Source organism: Paramormyrops kingsleyae, chromosome 12, assembly GCF_048594095.1.
Source record: "Paramormyrops kingsleyae isolate MSU_618 chromosome 12, PKINGS_0.4, whole genome shotgun sequence".
In the NCBI taxonomy this organism is placed as follows: Eukaryota; Metazoa; Chordata; class Actinopteri; order Osteoglossiformes; family Mormyridae; genus Paramormyrops; species Paramormyrops kingsleyae.
In genome coordinates, this window is record NC_132808.1 from 26,110,261 (window position 1) to 26,117,056 (window position 6,796).

Consider the following 6,796-nt stretch of genomic DNA (forward strand, 5'->3'; position numbering starts at 1 on the left):
TTTATCAGGATTAATGCAAACTTTTCACCAATGTCTGGCAGACCGTGTGAACGTGAATTTCACACTTAATATCAGAATTAAAACCATCCCAGCCCTGGCATCCTGAGAGATGGACTGCACTTTCTGAGAGTTTTTCACAAAGCAATAATTGTGGTATTAATTGTGGTTTCATCTGTGGTGGTCGATTTCCTGTCTTCATTTGTAGGTGTCATCTTTTCCTCATTGATGTCATGATTTTCTCCTTTCCTACAACAGATTCCCCATTGACTGGAAGCCATCCACCAGTTTTTTGCTCTTTAACTTCATCGTTAGTGTGTAGCACAAAACAAACCACACGTGCTGCGAACCTGGAGCTTGGGTCTACCTGTCTGTGTCCTGCCCGGCCTGTCTGTGTCCTGCCTGGCCTATCTGGCTTGTGTTTGCGCCTTCATAATCATCAGCTGATGGTCTTCCTAAATGTAGATCAGAGGACAGACAAGGAAATACAACTTCACAATGGGCTAGCAGACTGCCGTAAGGTTAGTCACAATGGGCTAGCAGACTGTCGTAGGGTTAGTCATACCCATTGTGAAGCGTGTGCTGTGTGAGCAGATGAGTGCGCGTATGTTAGCGTGTTTCTGAAATGAGAGCTCTGAGGCAGTGTGGGACCAGATGCACGTTGGCATTGGAGAAACCTCTAGATGCTCCTCGGCTGAAATCCGTTTCATCTCGCTGGCCTCCCTCTCCCCAGGGAAATCTGCCTCGGTGGTCTGCACCTCACGCACAGCGAATACGGCCCGCGCCTGCAGAATAGGCCCCACGTGGCAGCCTTTGTTCCTGTCTGCGGGCCTTTGTGTTTCCTCCCGCTCGCAGTCTCCCTGCGTTTTTAAGTCATCTCTGAGGAATAATTAATAATCACGGCAGCAGATGTAAGCATAGCCCAGCTCTCAGCTGAGGGAAACAGGATCTTTAGGGGAGTGAGGTCATGAAACGCAAGCATATGTGCGACTGGCTCGCTGGCTGGCAGAGACACGAGATGATGCGTCACATGATATGCGGCCCTAGGCATCTCCATGTCCTGCTTTTACACCTCGATTCCATTCACTTACTGCTCAGTATGCAGTGCCCAGAAACCCATCAGACCAAACAGATACACACTCACGATGAGACCCATGAATATGCAGCCTGGCACTGTGAAAATCATCATTAGGCAATTCCCTCAGGGATAATAAAAGCATTATAATTCTGATTCTGATGCTGATTTCGATCCATACATGTGAAACATTGATTATAAACTTCAGTGAAATCTAAGCATTGGAAAGAAAATAATGAAAAGGGAGATTCTCTTGCCTTTGCCTTGAGGGAGGATTCGGAGGAGCAGCTGAGCTGACATGCTCTGGGCCAGGAGGTATCTGCTGGTTTGGAGATTGGTGGAAGTTAACGTTCACCTACAAGTTGCTCATTTAATTAATTTATAAAACCTTTTCCCAGAGATTTTACTTAAGAAATTCCTCTGACCGGTCATGTTCCTTTGATTGAGCTTAAGCTACTTGTTGAACACACTGATATGATGCTGGTATTGGCTTGATTCTGGCATGGACACAATGAGTCCCTTGGCTGTGTTGACGTATGGCTGATGCTGGCATGGACACAATGAGTCCCTTGGCTGTGTTGACGTATGGCTGATGCTGACATGGACACAATGAGTCCCTTGCCTGTGTTGAGGTATAGCTGATGCTGGCATGGACACAATGAGTCCCTTGGCTGTGCTGAGGTATGGATGATGCTGGCATGGACACAATGAGTCCCTTGCCTGTGTTGAGGTATAGCTGATGCTGGCATGGACACAATGAGTCCCTTGGCTGTGTTGACGTATGGCTGATGCTGACATGGACACAATGAGTCCCTTGCCTGTGTTGAGGTATAGCTGATGCTGACATGGACACAATGAGTCCCTTGGCTGTGTTGACGTATGGCTGATGCTGGCATGGACACAATGAGTCCCTTGGCTGTGTTGAGGTATGGCTGATGCTGGCATGGACACAATGAGTCCCTTGGCTGTGTTGAGGTATGGCTGATCCTGACATGAACACAATGAGTCCCTTGGCTGTGTTGAGGTATGGATGATGCTGGCATGAACACAATGAGTCCCTTGGCTGTGTTGAGGTATGGCTGATGCTGGCATGGACACAATGGGTCCCTTGGCTGTGTTGAGGTATGGCTGATCCTGACATGAACACAATGAGTCCCTTGGCTGTGTTGAGGTATGGATGATGCTGGCATGGACACAATGAATCCCTTGACTGTGTTGAGGTATGGCTGATGCTGGCATGGACAAAATGAGTCCCTTGTCTGTGTTGAGGTATAGCTGATGCTGGCATGGACACAATGAGTCCCTTGGCTGTGTTGACGTATTGCTGATGCTGACATGGACACAATGAGTCCCTTGCCTGTGTTGAGGTATAGCTGATGCTGGCATGGACACAATGAGTCCCTTGGCTGTGCTGAGGTATGGATGATGCTGGCATGGACACAATGAGTCCCTTGCCTGTGTTGAGGTATAGCTGATGCTGGCATGGACACAATGAGTCCCTTGGCTGTGTTGACGTATGGCTGATGCTGACATGGACACAATGAGTCCCTTGCCTGTGTTGAGGTATAGCTGATGCTGACATGGACACAATGAGTCCCTTGGCTGTGTTGACGTATGGCTGATGCTGGCATGGACACAATGAGTCCCTTGGCTGTGTTGAGGTATGGCTGATGCTGGCATGGACACAATGAGTCCCTTGGCTGTGTTGAGGTATGGCTGATCCTGACATGAACACAATGAGTCCCTTGGCTGTGTTGAGGTATGGATGATGCTGGCATGAACACAATGAGTCCCTTGGCTGTGTTGAGGTATGGCTGATGCTGGCATGGACACAATGGGTCCCTTGGCTGTGTTGAGGTATGGCTGATCCTGACATGAACACAATGAGTCCCTTGGCTGTGTTGAGGTATGGATGATGCTGGCATGGACACAATGAATCCCTTGACTGTGTTGAGGTATGGCTGATGCTGGCATGGACAAAATGAGTCCCTTGTCTGTGTTGAGGTATAGCTGATGCTGGCATGGACACAATGAGTCCCTTGGCTGTGTTGACGTATTGCTGATGCTGACATGGACACAATGAGTCCCTTGCCTGTGTTGAGGTATAGCTGATGCTGGCATGGACACAATGAGTCCCTTGGCTGTGCTGAGGTATGGATGATGCTGGCATGGACACAATGAGTCCCTTGCCTGTGTTGAGGTATAGCTGATGCTGGCATGGACACAATGAGTCCCTTGGCTGTGCTGAGGTATGGATGATGCTGGCATGGACACAATGAGTCCCTTGCCTGTGTTGAGGTATAGCTGATGCTGGCATGGACACAATGAGTCCCTTGGCTGTGTTGACGTATGGCTGATGCTGACATGGACACAATGAGTCCCTTGGCTGTGTTGAAGTATGGCTGATGCTGGCATGGACACAATGAGTCCCTTGGCTGTGTTGAGGTATGGCTGATGCTGGCATGGACACAATGAGTCCCTTGGCTGTGTTGAGGTATGGCTGATCCTGACATGAACACAATGAGTCCCTTGGCTGTGTTGAGATATGGATGATGCTGGCATGGACACAATGAATCCATTGGCTGTGTTGAGGTATGGCTGATACTGGCATGGAGACAATGAGTCCCTTGGCTGTGTTGAGGTATGGCTGATGCTGACATGGACACAATGAGTCCCTTGGCTGTGTTGAGGTATAGCTGATGCTGGCATGGACACAATGAGTCCCTTGGCTGTGTTGAGGTATGGCTGATGCTGGCATGGACACAATGAGTCCCTTGGCTGTGTTGAGGTCTGACTGATGTTGGCATGGACACAATTAGTGCCTTGACTGTGTTGAGGTCTGACTGATGTTGGCATGAACACAATTAGTGCTTTGACTGTGTTGAGGTCTGACTGATGTTGGCATGGACACGGTGAGTTTCTTTGTTGTATTCACCTGATGCTGGTTGGTCCATCTTTGCCCTGTCAGCAAGTAGCTGCTGTTCCTCTCACCTGGCTTCCTCCTGCCTGGACTGGCAGTGGGTCCTTTGCAGCATGTCTTATTAATAAGATAGAAGAAGATGAACTTTATTGATCCAATGGGGACATTCTTGTGCAAACAGCAGTGAGGTGCATAAAGTGCAGACATAAAAAAAAAACATATAGTGTGAAATGAAGACAAAGTGCAAAGACATTGCCCCTGGTGTTAACAAGTAAACACAGTGCAAACAAATTAAAACAGCAAACAGTACACAACACAAACATCCTGCTAATCATTCAGGAACCAAATAAATATAAATTAGAGAAAATGAATGGGCAGTATATCTGCGGTGAAAATCAGACAGCATTGGACTTGCTACCTCACAGGTGAGATGCCCCCTAACAAGGTCAGGCTGGAGATGGCAGAGGCACATCCTGTGATAAGGCAACTTGGCACTTTCCCATGTGTGTTTTTATTAGTGCACCAATGCAGAAGAAGCTCATGGAACATCCCCAAGGTCTGACCGCAGCGGTCCTTCTCCACCATGTGCGGGCACTCCTGCACTTCAGCATGAGAGCCAGGTGTAATGCTCTGGATGGATGGATGGATTTTTTGCATTTTCAGAGATAATACGTGTTTTCCCCTTTATTGAAATGTGCTGCCATAGAAGGTTTTATCCACTTGGAAAGGCATTGTTGCGCTTATGTTGCTCAAGTTTGAGCAACGTAATGACACAGTTTGTTTAGGCCACAGAGGTTATGAGGTCAGGGAATTGTGCATGGAAATAACGCATCATTACACAGTCAGTTCCCTCGCCGCCCATCTTGCAGCAGTCATAGCCATGCCTGTAATGCTCATATGCCTTCATGATAACATACCTTACTGACCTTTCAGTCTTTATTAGCTTTTCACTGGGCCCCTGGCTTACAGCTTTCCAAAATTCACACTGTGGCATCAGTGCTCAGTCCATCACTAGACCCTGCTCTGTAAATATACTGATACTGCACTTTCTCTACTCCTGTGACTTCTACCAGTGGCACATATGAGGGAATATGCTCTATAGTAACCAATTTATCCAATGCAAAGGGAATCACTTTGTGATATTTATTTAGCATGTTAATCCTTAATCCACCAGTCAGAGAAGCAAAGAATAATGATGAGACTGTCATTAGTGCAGTAATGACTGCACAGAAAATGAAAGAGGAAATGACATCAGAAAATGATGCTCTGTGCTGATGGATGGCATCAACCTTGCAGGGCTGTGCGGTATGTACAGTCTGTGTCATCTCACTCCATCATGGTTAGGCTTAAGGTTAGGTTTAGGATTAGCATTAGGCTTAGGGTTATGGTTAGTCTTAACAGTAGTCTTAGGATTAGCATTAGGCTTAGAGTTATAGCTAGCCTTAGGGTTAGGGACGGTGAATTACCTGTATGTGAGCCTATGTGAGACTCTTACCAGCTACAGATTTTTATGTTTTTATTTTAATGATTTAGGTTTGCTTACTTACATCAAGTTCTTTACAGTAAGTAGTGAATTAGTAATAGTTGTTTAAAGGAAGCATCAGATTTGTATTGAAATTTGGTGAAATTTAGGAATTTGCGCCTCCAAGTGGACAGTTTGCATATAAATGTCTTAGTGATATGTTTACCTGAGTAGCAGCCCGAGTCTGTGAAAAATACCGTGTTAAATACAGTGGTGGACAAGCTATTGGCAGGAATGCTGGTCAAATATGAGTGTTGTTCATGGTGTGGCTTAAAAACATTTGTGGTTTGGCTTAAAATCATTCGTGCTGTGGCTTAAAATCATTTGTGGTGTGGGCTAAAATCACATGTTTGCTAATCTTAGCACAGTCCCTCACTGGAGCACAGTTAAAACTAGATGACTTGAACATTTATAGGTATTTTTGTTTATGTGTTCCATGTCAAGTCTAATTAGAGAATATGAGCATAATAATAGTAGTAATAATTTATATTCATACACTATTGCTAAAATTAGCCATTTAAAATTTACTGATCAACTTACCTTACCATTTGCTGTGTTTACCACAAAGCACAAACTATTAGAACAAAGACATTAAATATATTAAGGTACACAGTATGATTAATAAGTATGGTTCATTAACATTGAGACTAACGCCCTCTGCTGGTACATGTTATATACTGCACGGTACGGTGTAATGACCCTGCATGATATCCTTTTACAATGAACTCCCCATGGGCTCTGAACACACTTAGTGTGCTAAATACACCCCTATCTCATTTAGACCTCCCTATCGCCCTCTGCTGTTTGGGTTACATATTGCACAGTACAGCGTAATGACCCCTATGAACCCCCTGGTGCCCTGGACTCGTTTGCTGTGGTTTAGTGCTCCCTGGTGACCTTTTTGTCTAAAACACATTCTGTGGTTTCCAACAGGGCCCGAATCCCTCCTGGGTTAGCCTAACCCTAACCCTAAACCTAACCCTATTGTATGTCCTGGCTAGCAAGGACAAGAGCTTCTCACCAAACTTTCTCCTCATCTGACTGAGGCTTTTCTCACGCATGCGGTTTCCATGACAAAGCATGTTAATGGCCTTCATAGCACTGTGTAATCTATAGCTGCACATGGTGCTTAAGGCCTGTGTTTGCTTTGGACGGTCTTTTGTAAGCCTAGCCATCTCAGAATTTGTCTCGATAGGGATGATATTTGTTTGTACTGCAGGGACAAAGACAGGGCCTGACAGCACCAGTGCACAGGCCCCAAAGCAGAGGCCTCATCCATCTG